This window comes from Sceloporus undulatus, chromosome 2 (assembly GCF_019175285.1).
Source record: "Sceloporus undulatus isolate JIND9_A2432 ecotype Alabama chromosome 2, SceUnd_v1.1, whole genome shotgun sequence".
Taxonomy (NCBI): Eukaryota; Metazoa; Chordata; class Lepidosauria; order Squamata; family Phrynosomatidae; genus Sceloporus; species Sceloporus undulatus.
The window spans coordinates 224,865,818-224,883,459 of record NC_056523.1 but is presented as its reverse complement, the minus strand read 5'-3'; the positions used below and the strand labels follow the sequence as shown (position 1 = coordinate 224,883,459).

At 42.1% G+C, this 17,642-nt stretch overlaps 1 protein-coding gene across 1 annotated transcript in view; it reads right to left on the bottom strand.

Moving 5' to 3' along the window:
• ATN1 (atrophin 1) overlaps window positions 1-17,642 on the bottom strand; it is an 84,775-nt gene that overhangs the window by 66,608 nt on the left and 525 nt on the right.

The window sequence follows — 17,642 nt, the reverse complement described above, 5'->3', positions numbered from 1 at the left end:
CAGGACCACACTTCCCCATCCATCCTTACAAGGTTGCTAAAATGGGTACCCAGCTTGTTGGGAGAAATTAGCTTAAAGTTGTAAACTGCTTAGAGACTACTTAGTGCAGTGTGAAGTGGTATATAAATACAGCTGCTATTGCTATTGCTGTCCAGTTCCTAGAGTAGGTTGTCCACCAAGGCTCCCAATCTTGTCTCCATCCCATAACCGGACCTGAAATCGGATGGAAATGGATCTAGATAATCTATTACATCGAGAGATAGGAGGCCACCACATGTTGTAATATCTTGCCCAAAAATAGTATGTTGGACACTGGCCGATAATTGTCCATTATAAAGGGATTCAAGGACGGCTTTTTCAACAAAGGCCTTACAATTGCTTCCTTTAGGCAAGCTGGACGTCTGCCTTGTTGTAAGGAGGTACTGACCACCCACTTCACCCACTCAGCCAATCTCCCTCTGGCTTGTTTGGTAGTCCGGGACAAAGGCAAGGGTCTAGCAAGGGCAGCCAGTGTGGAGTGTGGGGAGGGTATGACCACATCAGGTGACATCCTAAAGGGGTGACACCACTGCTTCTCAAACATCTGCCTTTGGGCAGAAACAGGCTGTAGCCTTTGCCTGAACCCCTTTAAATCACTGAAGGGATGGTATGAGTTGGGCAAGTTTCAGTGGGAGTAGAAATAGAGGCACCATTTAAAAAAAACAAAAAACATTTAAAATGTTTAATTTTTTAATTATTTTTTTAAAAATTACTTTAACCTTCTATTATTTAAAAATTTGTTTAAAAACATCATTTTATACCAAATTTTCACTTTAACCACATGAATCTATGAACATGTAAATACATTTAGCCTGTGCACATGATATTGTAATTTAAAGGTATAATTTTAATTTTACTAGTTGTTTATGTCATAACTATTACCATTACATTCAGTGATATATGGGAATTATAATAGTGCAAAAAACATTACAAAGGATTCTGTATGGTGTGGGATGAGACAAAGTCAATTGGGGGGGGGCATCATGAGTTACTGCACCAGGTGACGCCAACCCCAGTGACACCACTGGGTCTAGCACACATGTGGGCATCCTGTCCACATCCTCAGGCTGCTCAAATTGAAATGTATCCATTAACACTGGACAAGCAGAAGGCAAAGTTACATCCACTGGCACTGTATCAACTACAGCATCCAAGTAGGAGCTAATCTGCAACGTGCCATGCATATTCCTCACAGTGGGCTGTTGAGTGATCTGCATTTTCTACTTGAGGACTAGTGTGCAATGGATCTAAGACCGCTCAAAAGAGCTCTGCTGGACAGCACTGAAGATGCAGTGGTGGCAGCCACAAATATTTTTTATACACTGCCTGCACTGCCATGGAGTAGGCCTTCAAATAGACTCTAGCCCATGTTCAGTCAGATCTGCTAGGAGTCTTCTGCTAATATTGCTTTAGTTTCTGTCTCACCTACTTTACCACTGCCAACTGCCTAGAAAGCCAAGGAGCTGGTTTGGCTCCACCTCATAAGAAAGGATCCTCAGGAGAGATTGTGCCCTCTGCCATGGCCATTCCAGAGGTGACCATTCAACACAATTGTCTACCAAGTTAAGAAAATCCCCCAAGAGTCATTAGGACTCCTTCAGAATTCATCAGCTTCCTGGGGTGGACCATCCTAATCGTTCCCCCAGCCCTGCATAGGTTCTGAATCCCAATGAGCCTAAAACTGACCAGATAATGGTCTGTTCGTGAAATTTCATAGAATCATAGAGTTGGAAGAGACCACACAGGCCATCCAGTCCAACCCTCTTCTGCCATGCAAGAAATCTCAAACAAAGCATCCCTGACAGATGGCCATCCAGTCTCTGCTTAAAGACCTCTAAGGAAGGAGACTCCACTACACTCCGAGGGAGACTGTTCCACTGTTGAACAGCCTACACCAGGGTTATGGGACTAGGCATGAATCTCACACTGTTCCCACTATTACACCTGGTGGCCAAGCAAGGGGGCAGCAAAGTTCCTCCGCACCAAGATCACCATCACCTCATCCAGCACAGAAAACAAGGTCCAGAGTGCCCCCCAGTGACATGAGTACGCCAGATAACACTTGCAACAGGCTCCATGGTTGTCATGGAGGCCATTAAGTCCTGAGCCACTCCAGACAGGGCAGTCTCAGCATGGATATTGAAGTCTCCCAGCACTGCTAGACAAGGAGACTCCAACCCCATTTCCGAGACCACTCTGTCTAGTTCAGGAAGGGGGACTGTTAAGCAGTGGGGTGGTCAGTAGTGGGGTGGTCACCAAGGAGCCCTGGTGGCGCAGTGGTTAAATGCCTGTACTGCAGCCACTCACTCAAAACCACAAGGTTGAGAGTTCAATACCAGCAAAAGGGCTCAAGCTTGACTGAGGCTTGCATCCTTCTGAGGTGGTTGCTAAAATGAGTACCCAGATTGTTGGAGGCAATTAGCTTACAGTTGTAACCCGCTTAGACACTGTTAGTTCAGTATGAAGCGGTATATAAATGAAGCTGTTTTTCAATAAAGGTAAGGTAAAGGTATTCCCCGCTGACAGGGTTGTCAACTCGTGTCCGACCATAGGGGGTGGTGCTCATCTCCATTACTAAGCCGAAGAGCCAGCATTGTCGGAGACTACTCTGTGATCATGCAGCTAACATGGCTGCACAGAACGCTGCTTACCTTCCCACTGGAGTGGTACCTATTTATCTACTTGCATTTGCATACTTCTGAACTGCTAGGTTGGCGGAAACTGGGACTAGAGATGGGAGCTCCCCCTTCATGCAGCACCTGGGCCTCAAACTGCCAACTGTCGATCTTGCAATCAACAGAGAGAGTCAGCATCTTAAGCACTTCAGCCACCGCATTCCGTTGAGCAGTGGGGTGGTCGGTAGACCAGCAGAATCTGTATTCTTTCCCTGGAATCCACCTTCACGTAAGCACACTCAAAATTAGTAGACTGTAGGATGATGAGTCTGGTCAGGCGGATGGGAATATGATAGCCCACTGCAACTCCACCAATCTGACCTCTCAGGTCTCAGTCACCTCTTGCAAAGAAAACCTGTCAAGCAGAGCTGAGAGAGATTAACTTCCTCGCACCCGCACCAACACCTTCATCCAGCCAGGTCTCTGTAATAGCAATAGCAATAGCAATAGCAATAGCAAGTATATTGTGCGCTTAAGCACTCCCTAAGCGGTTTACAATGTGTAAGCTAATTGCCCCCAACAAGCTAGCTACTCATTTTAGTGAGCTATAGAAAGATGCAGGGCTGAGTCAACCCTGAGCCCCTATCTGGTATTGAACGCACAACCTTGTGGTTTGTGAGTGAGTGGCTGCGGTACATACATTTAATCACTGTACCACCAGGGTCTGTAATGCAGACCACATTGGCATACTCATCCAGAATCAAATCCTGAATGGCACTTCTTTTCCATTCCCCAAGCTGACATTCAGCAGCAGCATTTTCAACCAGAGGAGCTGTCACTAAGGTTATCCACACTATCTGAGCTGGGAAACAATTTGGGGAAAACAAGCACCCTACTACGCTCCCCTCTTCCATGATATTGCAATTGTCTCCTACCTCCTTCCCGTATCTCCCTCTGTATCATTCCAATGGCTGCTCTCTCAAACTATTTCTCTCGGGAAAGTACTTCCTTCCTTTACGGGGCAGGCAAAGCTCTCACCTTTTGCCATTCCACTCAAAGAAGGGGATGGTTCCTTTTTTGAAAAAAGTTAAAGTATAGCACTTATATTGACTTGTAGATAAGTCTACCAAGGTTTTGGGGTCCAATTTTTGACTATAGTTTCTAGACTTATACATGAGTATATACAGTAAGTGTGATGCGACAGCAAAAAAACCTAATTGGATTCTAGACTGCATCAACAGGCGTATAGTGTCCAAATGGAAGGAAGTATTAGTGCCACTCTATTCTGCTTTGGTTGTATCTCACCTTGAATATTATATCCAGTATATTGAGCACCACAGTTTAAGAAGAATATTACCAAACTGGGATGTGTTCAGAAGAGGATGACCAAGATGACAAAAAGTATGGAAACCAAGCCTGAGGAGGAATAGCTTAGAGAGCTGGGTATGTTTGGCCAGGAGAAGAGAAGACTATAAGGTGACATGATAGCCATCTTTAATATTTGAAGGGATGTCATGTAGAAAATGGTGCAAGCTTGTTTTCTGCCACTGCAGAGATTAGAATATGAATCAGTGGATTCAAATTAGAAGAAGTTCCACCTAAATATTTGGAAGAACCTTTTTACTCAAAGAGCTGTTCAACAGCAGAATAGACTGCCTCAGAGAGTGGTGGACTCTCCCTTGTTTGGAGGTCTGTAAGCAGAGATTGGACTGTTATCTCTTGGAAGTGTTTCAGCTGTATATTCCTGCATGGCAAGGAGCTGGACTGGATGTCTGTTGTGGTTCCTGAAACTCATGTTTCTAGGTATGAATCTACCTAAGATCCATCTCTATGCTAAGAATACCTTTATCAGTTACATAACTGTCTTGAAGTTTGCAAAGCTGTGGGAAACTGTCCCAATGAGAGCTCTTGCACTACAATTCCTAGGACTCCTGAGCCAACATGACCGCGTCTCCCAGAACCTCACAGATGGCATGTCCATGTATAGCAGAGGTGGGCACTGTGCAGGACTCCAGAAGAAGCAGCACCGCAAATCCCAGCATGCCTAGACCAGTGTAGCCAATGGACAGGAATGCTGGAAGTTGCAGCCCAGAAATATTTACAGGGTTGTGCTTTGTCCAGCTCTGGTGTGATCAATATCTGCCACACTGGGAACAAAATGAGTAATGATCAGCACCTGAATGCCCAATGAATCTGGATAACCAGTAGGTATTTATGAGATTGTTATAGGATGTTTCCAGTCTGATGGCTCCTAGTATCAAGTAAAAGACACTTTGCTGCTGCTGCTCAATCTTCCCTTCTTTAACAGATTATCTATTGCAAGGAAAAATGAAGCAAAAGACTTGAGAGGTTTACAAATAGAACAGAAGATTGTCCATACCCTCCATAAAATTCTGCAAATGAAACAAGATAGCTGCCCAATTAAAACCAACCAGGTCTGAAAATACATGAACGTTCTAATGTGAATCCGCATCACTCAATTCGCACTTACCCTAGTTCTGAGCTCAAAAACCCCAGTGTGATAAGGTCCCTAATCTGAAAGCACCCAAAGAGAGAGAGGAACAGAAAGAGTAGTGCCACCTTCCAGTGCCCTTACACTCTTTCCCTTTCAGAGGAGAGAACCACAATAACCAAAAGAACACATAGCCCTTTCCTTGTATGGAACTGCAGGAAAACAATGAGTCTGGGGCTAACATCCTGCCTCTCCATATGGACAAGCCACCCGATAAGGCAAAATTGTCCAAAATTGGCTAGTTGTAGCAACTAGCAATGGTCAAAAAGGCACAACTGGTATCAGCAAAAATACCTGTATGCTGGAGCACACATTTACTCTTTTGTCATCTTAAAAAAAGATTAAAACCAGTTTGTAAAAGCGTCACAATTAAAACATTCCCAAAAGCCGACCCTAAAAGAGATTCTAAGGACCAAAGGCCATGCAGAAAAATGCAACATGGCTGCTTGCCAGAAGCTCAGCCAGAGCGGAGCCAGACTGACTTCCCTTGGGAGGAGGCAGTGCTGGATGCTCTGCTTTCGCATCCTTAGTTGGGGCACCTGAGTGGTAGTTTCTCTAGGGTCCCTGTGGCTGGAACGGCCAGGCAAGTTCTCTGCAGTGGTTCAAAGGTGGCAAGTGTCAGCCATGCCCTTTTTCTATACATCTTCTAAGACTAGATTGTTTTGTGCCAAATACAACAGATTTCTTTTTGTGCCCTAAGTACACAAAACATGAAACAAAATCAACCTTTTCAGGGCACATTTTTTATTTTGGGCACAGAACTTGGCTACAATTATACTATTGAACATGATGTTTCTAATTGCTTTTAAGGTTGTCTGGTTTTCTGATTATTCTCCTTTATGCTTTTGCCTGTACAGTAGTTGTCTTATAAATTTTATTATTATGTCCCAAGCTCCATGGGATGGAGGTGGGGAACACAAACTGAAAAATAAAATAAACCATTATTATAGAATGGTTTGTGAGAGTAAAAGGGACCATGTTCTCTTGTTGTTACTGTATTATTGCTATATTGCATTATTGTATTGCCTTTCTGTTATTTTGCTGCCAGGGGTGTGTCGGGAATTGCCATCTAGATGTTAGGCCTTAATTATTACCATGTTATGTATTTCTGATTTTGTGCTTTGTATTTTTATTAGGCATTATGCTATGTCATGTACTTTGCATTATGATTGTTGTATTCTTTATTATTTATATCTGCTTTTGTATATTTATTTTATTGTTATTATGTTTGATGTGCTGCAATTGGTGGGAAGGCTATATTTTTGTATTTGATACCTTTCTTTTGTAATCCGCTTTGATTCTGCGAGGAAAAAGCAGAATATAAATAAATAATTAAAAAATAGTAAAGGGAGTCTTTGGGTATGGCCTAAAACATCCATTTTTGGCAATCTGGTTAGGCAAATGAAAACATGCCGCAAAATAATTACAAGGCACCTCAAGGAGATAAATGTGAACTGGCCCAATTACATGCAGTACCAAAGTCATTCAATATACATAGATCAGACTCTGGAATATATTGGAACAAACATATCCTGATCAGATTAACATATCTGAATATAATTTTTGTATTACATTAACGGGCTTTAAGAAGGATAAACCCAGTTTTTGATGGTCAGAATGGATGAAAAGATCAGCCAGAGAAGTTCTGTCTTGCCACTGAAATGAAGGGAAATTTGGGGTCATCTACTACAAATTTGGGGTCTACTAACGTTCAGGTTTAAGCCAATTCAACACAGTGGGACACCTGGGCATAATAAACATTATACAAAAGTAAAGTCAGCTACTTAAGGTTCAGAGGGAGAGTTTAATTCATACCACTCACTTCTGCAGTAATGTCACACTGGCCTAGGGACCAAGATAAAAGAGGCTGAGGGGCTATGAGTTAGGAAGGGTCTGGGCTCTACGCCACTGGAGCTGGGACAGTGGTAGGGACACGGTTGTATAATATCCTGCTATTTGCTATTGTATCCCTAATGTTATGCAGACCCATTTTCTCTGGCCAAGTCATAACTCAACATAGGACTTTTTCACACGGAGGAATGCATCACCGTCCCAAAAGAAAAAGAAAGTGGGGCCAATGCGAAAATGCACACAATTATATACTAGTCATCACACACAACGATGAAAACAGCATCCATCCAAAAGAGGAAGCAGTGTGAATGCGATTGAATTCATCACGTGAGTACATAACAATTGGCTTTTTATTGCGAATTAACGTGTTTGCTCCTGTGCAAGGAGGACAGGATCATGTCTGGAAGATTTTACAGTAATGGTCCTAGGGATCTCCCCCCCCCCTGCCCCTGGCCCTGATTTAGAGGTGGACAGCCTCCTTATCTTTACCTTTCCCACCCTTCTCTAATTCCTCCGAAAACAGATGCTTTCCTCTCGGCAGCCAGGGAATACAGGAAGGAAAATCACAACAAAGGATCATGGGAGAGCATTAAACTGAGTTTTTATATTGTTGCTGTGTGCCTTCAAGTCATTTCAGACTCATGCCAGACCCTATCATGGGGTTCTCTGGGCAAGATTTCTTCAGAGGAGGTTTGCCTTCACTTTCCCTCCCTTCAATCTTTCCTCTTTTTTTCTGAATTTTGATGACTCATGTTTGCATTTGGATTGCCTTTGGATTGCCTGTGACATTGTTTGATATTCTCTTGTGAAATAACATGAAATCCCATGGATGATTCCGGATTGACATTCGTTTAGTCTTCCAATTTTCCCCGTGTGAAAAAATCCATAAATTAGCATAAATTCTTAAAAGTATATATTTCACCCCTTCTCCACCTAAACACTCACCTATAATATATTAATGTGCAGATATTGTTGTAACCTACATTTACTATTGTTAGACCTCTGTTATTATAACCACTTACAGTGGACCCTTGTTATACGCTGGGGTTTGGTTCCAAGATCCCCGTGTATAACAAAATCCGTGTATGCTCAAGTCCCATTAAGTTTAATGACACAGCAAAATGGTGTCCCTAATAAAAAATGGAACATCAAGGTAAATTTATACTTTTTTGGAACATTTTCAAACCGTGTATGCTTAAATCCGTGTATAAAAAAATCCGTGTATAAGAAGGGCCTACTGTATTTATCTTTTTATGAGAGTCTGTGTTCACAATTCTATTACATTAAACATCCAATATGTCTACAACATATTCTACCTCAACCTTGTCATCTTTATAGGTAATGACAGACTTATTACTATGCCATCTTTTGTTTTTAACTTGTTCTTTGTTCCCAAAATTTTCCCAAATAGTCCATCACTGGTGACCGTTCCTCCTCAAATTTACCGGGGATCCCCATCAGGTCATATATTCTCCAAATCCAATCCAGTACATCAGGTATCCTATCTTCCTTCCATCTCCTTGCGTAAATCAGTCTGGTTGCTGAGATCATATAATATAGTATTCTTCCATATTTTTTCCTCTAGATCTTTGGGAACCGTTCCTAATAAAAAGAGCCTTGGTATTTTTTGTACCTCTGTATGTAAAATTTCACTGAAAGCCTTATGAATTGTCTCCCAGAATTGTTTGGCTTTTGAACAAGACCACCACATATGCATCAGCGTACCTTTCTCTTTACCACACTTCCAGCAGTTATCATTCATATTTCTGTACATAGGAGATAGCTTATTTGAGGTTAGATGCCATCTGAACTGCATCTTAAAATATTGTTCTCTTATATCCATACAAACTGTATACTTTACTCTCTTTTGCCAGTTTTCTTCCCATTCACCTAATGTTATGTTCTCTTCAGTTCTCATAATTATCATAAAATCATAGAATTGTAGGGTTGGAAGAAGACTCTTGGGCCTCCTTGTTTTCAGGTTGAGTCAACAGTTGACTGAATATGTTGTGTACATTCTTGAACTTCTTGATTCTCTGACGCTGGTCATCACTTTGGAAATGTCCTGCCTCAATCTCTTCCAAATGGTAAAATTCATCAGAGCTATCCTTAACTCTAACTGTGCTGTCACTTATCCTCCAGAGGAGAGATTTTAGACTTTGGTCCAAAGTGTTGTGAAATGACTGTACATTCAGAGACTGTCTGCCATGTCTGTTCAGCTTCTGCTCAGCCATAAGCAGCTGACCACTGCAATCACTTCTCTGGCTTACCTTTGATACCAACCACTGCAGTGATGGCTTCTGAATGTTTGTGATCCTCTAGTGGACTCACCAAACATGACTCTTACTATGCTGACATACGTACATCAGTCTCTAGAATAGTGGCTTGATCCTGCCAACATGCACTTTCTTCCTTCTCAGCCCCACTTCTCAGTCACCATAGATATGTTGCTGAAAGGCTGGAGTGCTCATTTGAATGGATTTTCAGTCAAGAGCAAGTAGTCAAGTGAAGAAGCTACTCTCCATATCACTGCTCTTAAGATGTTGGCAGTGGAGAAAACCTTTCAAGCATCCAGATCCTTCCTGTGAGGCATCACCATTCAGGTCATCAATGATAACACCATGGTAATGTATTACTCAAACAAACAGGGAGGATCTTGCTCTGGCTAATGCTTCAAATCTGGCATTGGTGCATCTCAAGAAAGGTCTCCCTCTGTGCAATCCATCTCCCATGAGAAAATACTCTCATTTACTCATCAGGTCATCCAGTTTGGGTCACAGATGGATGCTCCATCCCAGTATTCTTCATCAGATCTTTCACTGATGGGGCTCTCCAGATATTGACCTACTCACCAGGCTGCTAAACAAGCAGCACTGCTGCTTCTGCTTCAGAAATCTCAGGAATAGATCATGCGATGATGCTTTCCTCTTCAGTTGGAGTGGGTTTCTGGTGTATGCCTTTCAACCCTTCCTACTGATTACTAGGGTGGTGTTGAGGTTATGAGCAGACCAAACAAACACTATCCTGATAACACCATAGTGACTGAGGCAGCTGTGGTTCACTTCTCCATCTAGCTCGAAGAACTTACATGTGTCTGCCTTTCCATCCTGATCTCATCACCATCCCTGATGGTCAGGCTTAGCAACCAGATGTATAGTTGACAATGTGGAGGATTCATTCCTACCATTATTGCCTGAGGTGATCCGATCTGTCATTGGAGCTGCCCACAAGCTGTGGACTCTGTAGTCATACTCCTATGGATGGAATAAGTTTGTGTCCTGTCAGCGAGAGAGCTCTCTCTCTCTATCCCAAACTCGAATCTGGCATGTCCTCTTGTTCTTTCTGTCTCTTTCTGATTAGGTCTCTTCTCATTGTCATTGAAGTGCTACCTAAGAGCCATCCCCTCCTACTTTCAGCTCAACAGTCACCCTCTTTGCCTCCAGAATCCATTGGTGAAAACATTTTTGAAGAGGCGCAGAAATCTTCACCCTCTGGTGTTGGACCCGACTCCTGTCTGGAGTCTAGAACTGGTGTTATATCAATTATTCAGAAGGCCCTTCAAACTGATGGCATCCTGTGATCTCAGATTACTTACAGAAAATTACCTTTCTTGTTGCCATCTCCGCTGGAGAGGAGGGCTGGAGAGTTGTGTGGATTATGAGTCAACCGACCTTACCTGCACTTTCATCGCGACAAGGTTGTCCTCTGTCCTGACATCTCTTTTCTTCCTAAGGTCATGTCTTCTTTTCACTTGAGTCAAGACCTTGTTTTATTAGCATACATGCAAAACCCTACTTCTGATTTCAAGCAGGTTCTGCAATAGAGCTCTTGCCTTTCATGTCAGGCAATCATCAGATCTGTGAAAGAGTACCAGACTGTTTGCTACTTGGACTCAAAATTAGGTCAGCCGGTACTGACGCAATGTTTCAGTGAGTGGTTTTAGCTATTCATCTGGCCTATGAACTGTCTAAAAAATAACTGCCCATTCAAATTTGAGCTCTTTCCACTAGAGCAGTAACCGTTTCTTCTTCCTGAGTGGTATACTACTAGATGATGTACTGTATACAGAGATGCCATGTGGTCACACCATTAACTTTCATATTGCATAAGTGGATGATCAGTCCAGAACTGATGCAGCATTTGGGAGGACAGTCTTGTTTTCAAGTTTGAATCAAAGTTAGTCTCTCAGATGCTCTCTGCGTAAGGGCAGTGTTGCTTCATGTACAATAAAAGTATTTAGTTGAGCCATTACATGTTTTATATTTCTAGCATGACACTCCTGCTTCCTTGAGTGAGCAGCTTGCTAGTCTCCCAACTAGGTCAATCACAGAGACCATAAGAAGGAGGACAGGTTGCATAACTGCAACTGTAGTTCCTCAAGTGGTCTTCTGTGAAGTCACACAAATCCACCCATCCTTCTCCCTGATGTGTCCTTGGGATGCTGCTAGCTAGTGTCATTGGGAACTCAGGTAAATGAGTTGAAGCAATGACAGCCAGAGTTGAGGTTGGGTAGAGCTACTGCCAAAAAGCTTATACAACTATCCAAGAAGTTTCTGCAGATGCACTGCACAGGCACAGATAAACCAATTGTGTGAGTTCACAGATGACCACTTGAAAAACTATAGTACAGGTATGCAACTTGTCCTTTTTAGTGTGGGTCAAGCAAACGCATCTTTCCATACTTAAAAAAAAGTAATCTACGTGTTAAATGTAAAGTATCATGCCACAGTTAAGTAAGAAAAATAAAATGAAGAAATACAGATGGGTAACTCTGGCTTGGCAACTGTACATACAAAAAGGAGCTAGAGGTCTTAGATCACAGGCTAAAAAAGAGGCTTATGGTGACCCCTTGAATTTCCGAGAGTTTTCTTAGGCAAGGAATACTCAGAGGTGGTTTTGTCAGTTCCTTTCTCAGAAATGTAGCCTATTGCTATTATTTAAGTGGCATTTTAAACTATTAACTGTTTAATTGTATTTCAGGGGTGGGTGGGTTTGTGGGATATGGGATGTATTTTTACTGGAATGTATATTTTAATGTTGTAAGCCGCCCCAGTTGTGTTGCACAGAGGGGTGGTATAAAAATAAATATTATTATTGTTATTGTTATTGTTATTGCACCTACTATTCTGGACATTGCATTTTAAAAAGAATACTGATAAGCTGGAAGATGTCCAGAGGAGGGTAACCAAAACATTAAAAGGTCTGGAAATCATGTCCTATGAAGAATAGCTTGGGAAGCTGGGTATTTTTAGCTTGGAGAAAATTGTGAGATAACATGATAGCCATGTTTAAATGCCAGAAGTGATGTTATGCAGAAGATAGAGCGATCTTGCTTTCTGGTGCACAGAGATGAGAACATGAAGCAATGAGTTCAAATTATAAGAAAAGAGATCCCACCTAAACATTAAGAAGAACTTCCATTCCTGATGGGAAGAGCTGTTCCAAAATGGAATCGACTCCTTGGAGGGTTGGTGGGCTCCCCTTCTAAACAGAGGTTGGATGTCTATCTTTTGGGAGTGCTTTGGCTGTGTATTCCTTCATTGCAGGGGTTGGATTAAGTGGCCCTTAAAGTCCCTTCTACCTCTGTGATTCTATGGTAATTGTCACAGTAAAGTATTCAGAACAACAACATCTATAAGGTTATATCCTGATCTAAGTAACACGTACCAGTTAATCAAGCTGCACTACTATTGTAATAGCTTTATAGTAACAAAGTAAGGTGATTTGTAAAACTATACCAATACAAAAGGAAGAGAATATAGTTGTTGTTTGTAACACACCCTAAGCGTTCTTCTTAGAGTTTACAGTTTATGATCAAACTGCACACTTTTCTCTCTGAACCTACGTCCTGACAGAGGAAAATCAAATAATTGCATTGTGTTGCCTTATTAAGACCTATGCTGACCTTTTTAATAGTTCGGCCATTGTCAATTAATTCCCCTCAAAACTTGGAAGTAACTAGCTGAAAATAATGAGATGGTCCACTAAAGAATGTTTAGTGCCTAAGAAATAAGAAGAAAAAGTAATTAGTAAATGTTACTTGTAACACTTGCAACACTGATGTTACAATAATGTTAATAAGTCATTATGTTATTTGGCAAAGGCGCTATCATATGTCTTTGTTACTCCATTAAAGCCATGTGCTACAATTAACGGTGACTACTACTTACTACTTGTAACTCGTTGTTTCCAAGCTCTGAACTTTGCAAGCACTATCCTTCGGTGATTCTGTAGGGTAAGTGTTATTTTAAAGGGCACTTTTAAATTTTCTTGCATAGAGATGGGAAACACTCATGATATCAGTAATGTGGGTTATTGCTGGAAGTGTTGCATAAAAGGATGTGTGATGTGGAGAAAATACAGTGTAGAATTAAACAGTGGAATTCCCTGCCACAGAAAGTAGTGGTGGCTTTTAAATTGTAATTTAGAATGACCATTTAAGCAGGATATAATTTTTCAGGCTTTAAAAACATTGATCTGCATTGTTTTGGGGAGTCACTGCTTGGGGATGAGGGTCTATCTGAACATATTTTTATGCCATATTAAACCTGTGGATTCCACCATCACCGCATCTCATTCAGTTGTCTCTCGGGCCATTATCAGACGAGTGTGGAACTGGGGGTCTTCCGCACTGGGTGGTTCGAATTCACGTTATTTCGCACAATACCATCATACCAGCATTCGAATGGCCCAATCCGCACTCACGTTAAAGCGCGAGCTGCCGAACTGAATGCGTACTGGCTCCTCTTTTTGGAGCGTGTTGGCCAGTGCGCTGATAAGGGGATTGGCGATATCCTGGATTGGGGCTCTGTTCGATCTCAGTGCGAATGGGTCTGGTGTGACTACCCAGTCCTGAATTCCATCGCAAGACCCCCAGATTCCATTTTTTACTTCCGGTGGGTCTTTCCTCTTGCCGGTTCCAGGGAAGAGGCGCGGGGGGCCACTGGAATCGCGGTTCCAGCAGCCTCCTCCTCCTGCTCCCGGCTTGAGAGGCATCCCTGCCTGGAAGGGCAAGGCATTTCCTCCCCTCATCGGAGGGGAGGGGGAGGAGGAAAGAGCCCTGGGCAGAAGGGAGCAAGGGAAGGCATTCTTTAGGAGCCTCTTTTCCCTGCATCCCCTGCCCAAAGCCCTCTGTCACTGGGCATTCCTTCCCTTGCAGGAGGAAAAAATCAGGTCATGAACGGAGCTCATGTCAGGCAACCCCCCCCCTTTTCAAATTCAAACAATTTTTTTTGAGCACAGATGCGCATGTTTAATATTCCTGAATGTATGTTTTATTTTTAACCATTTTTTTGAGCGCAGCTGCGCATGGTTTATATTCCAGAGGCAGATGGAGCCAGGCTTGCACTTGTGCAGCCGCTGAAACCCCTCTGCCTGGCTCTTTAAAAAGGGAGGACACTTCCCCCGATGCCCTGCAAACGTCACCATGACGATAGCTTGATTGGCAGCGGCCAATCTACAGAATGCATTCGATTTCTGTCAAAATGCATTCGATTTCAATTTGTAGTGGGCACTTGCTAACGGAACGATTGACAGCCGCTGGAACTGCTCCTCCCCCCACCCAGAATACATACTCACACACTCACACACACACACACACACACATAGAACCGGGCATTGCTAATTTGTTGCAAGGGAAGGTCATGGTAACATTAAAACCAAGCAGGAATGTAGAGAGGAAACAGTAATGGGCGCGTTGTATCGCGATTGTTAATGTGCATGAGCTGGCTCTCCAGCTGTTTACCGGGCTGTCATGACGGGACCTCCCCTTTCACCCCGGAAGCGTTTAAGGTCGCAACCCATGCAGGGCACCACTGAGCATGTGCGAGGCGGCCGATACGAATCGGCCAATCCTCATGTTGAGCTCCGGTGTGACAAAACATTCTGCACTGAATGCACTTCGCGTGAATGCAGATTGGCCAATTTGAATCATGCCAATGCGGAGGGACTCCCAGGTATGATGGTATTGTGCGAAATAACGTGAATTCGAATCGCCCAGTGCAGAAGACCCCCAGTTCCACACTCATCTGATAAGGGCTTCGGTGCGAGCATGCATGTATCCATATACATCTATTTTTAATATTATGTTAGGCTACTAAGGTGTTTTTGTACTATAGCTGCTGAAGCTTTCAGGTTTTTAGTTACTAAAAAACCTAAGTTAATTATGTTTGAGAAGTTGTCAAGCGAACAGTTAATAGTGTTTTTTTAAGTGACTATGGCCTGTTACAGACTGCCAAAATAAAGCTGCTTGGGGTCTCTTTGGAGGTATGTTATTTAAATGATGTATGCACCCTAAGAATCCGGAAGCTGCACCAAAGCTGCACTCCAGTGCTTAGGAATGGAGTGTGGCTTTGGCGCGACCTCCGGACTCTTAGGACCCATGCATCATTTAAATAGCATGCCTCCAAAGAGACCCAAAGCAGCTTTATTTTGGCAGTCTGTAACAGGCCTATAATGGTAACGCATACCCTTTAAAAATGCACAGGGGACACATGTGGCTGTGCAGCACCAGAGTGTGGTCAAAGTGGCAAAAATTATTAATGAGCAAAAGCACACAAGATGGGAGAGGCTGCAGTAGTTTCCTTTTGCCTGAACCTACTGGGAAGGGCAAGATTCAATCCGTTCTTTTGTCCCTGATGAATTAACTGAGTGCAAACTACTTTTGTGCTTTCAGTTAAAGTAAGGTGAAGACACAGAAGGAAAGTGGGAGGACGAGAGAGAAACTGAGACGTTTTAAAAGCAGATGGAAAAGTAAAATGACTAAAGATGAATTTGTCCCTGACAGTCTGGGACAACTGGATATATGGGTAACTTCCCAATGAAGGCCTTAGAACTATAACTGTAATAAAACATATTTAAAAGTAAGGGCCCGAACAGACAGGCCAAAATACAGTTGCTTCAGGTCATTTTGGAGGTATGGTATTTAAAAGACACATGCATCTTAAGATGTCAGAAGCTGAGCCAAAGCTGCGCTCAAGTTCTTAGGACTGGAGCATGGCTTTGGCACGGCTTCTAGCCTCTTAGGACGCATGCATCATTTAAACAGCATACCTCCAAAGTGACCCGAAGCAGCTTTATTTTGGCCTGTCTGTTCAGGCCCTAACTTTCCAAGTTGTGCTTGAGCTGGGAAACAGCTACAGTTTGGTTTTGAAATGCCATCTCCTTGCTTGATCCCTGTGCTGGGTATTTCTGCACACTCATTATTTGTACAAGATGCATTTGATAAATGTGTGTGTGTGTGCACATGTGCGTAGGTGTGCATGCACACAGTGGTTGCAAGCAGAATTTGAATTTAAAATCTAGGAAAATGCAAAGAATAAGAATTTGGAGTTTATTATTATCATTATTTTTAAGTTCAGGAGATGGTGTTTAAAATGTCCCACAACCTTTCCTGAAGGAGTCAATAATGGTGGAAAGAGGGGAAATATTCTTGTGTGTTTAAAATTCATATACAACTATCTGGCAATACTAATATAACAAACTATGAATGAGAATAAACATGCTTACAAGTTTTGTTTGCTGATAATAGCAATACTAAAAACACACACCACATTTGTTTATTCTTATTCAAATATTTGATTATTAAGCCATTACTTACTTCAACATGCATGCATTTGGTGCTCTTGCTTACAAATGCACATCCACAGTACTTCTGTATTTTACGTAGAGTTACTAGCGAATACACTCAAGTGAACTAACTGGACTTGATTCCAATAATTTATGAATGGAATTTCATAGGAAAAAATATGCATAGAATTCAGACTAGAGACAGAAAAGCTGAAAAGCGCTAAAACTGAGGCTGCGTCCATACTGCAGCAATAATCTGGTTTGACACTACTTTAACTGCCATGGCTCAATGCTATGGAATTTTGGGGATTGTAGTTTGTTATGATGCCACAGTAGAACCGCAACAAACTACAGTTCCTAAAATGCCACAGCACTGAGCCATGGCAGTTAAAGTGATGTCAAACCAGATTATTTCTGCAGTGTGGGTGCAGCCTGATTTTAAAAATGCATTAATTGCCACAGTATACAGACACTCAGTTCTTTCCTTCGCTGTGCATTGTGCAATCCTCTTTGTCCTCTGCCCCCTGACCTTCATCTTCTGTGGTGAAACAGATTTTGCAGTATTGAATTCAATGCAAAAACCTTGCAAGTGGAAAAAAAGCTGTGTGTATACGAAATCAAAGACAAAAATCCCACTTTCAAATCATTCTCAACTTTTGGAACTGTCTCTGCTGACTTAATTTTCAAAGCTGGCGCAAGACTGGAAAAATAATATTTTCAGACAATGAAAGGCAGTATTAAATTACTATTTAATATTATTATTATTATTATTATTATTATTATTATATTTATTCATAACCTGCTTTCCCTTGAAGACTGCGCACAATTTCAAAGAACAAATGCAATTACATGGGAAGAATAATACTCCTTTTTTGGTTTGCCCACTCTGATCAAACAGCTTTTTTGCTTTGTGAAAACCTGTTAGACCAGAAGGGAAAATGAGACGAAATAAATAAGCACATATGTGTCCATCCTAGGAGAAGAAAATACATTTGAAACCATTTCAAATCCTCATTAAAACTGTAGCCTTTCCCAAGGCTTTCATGCTTTGGCTCGCT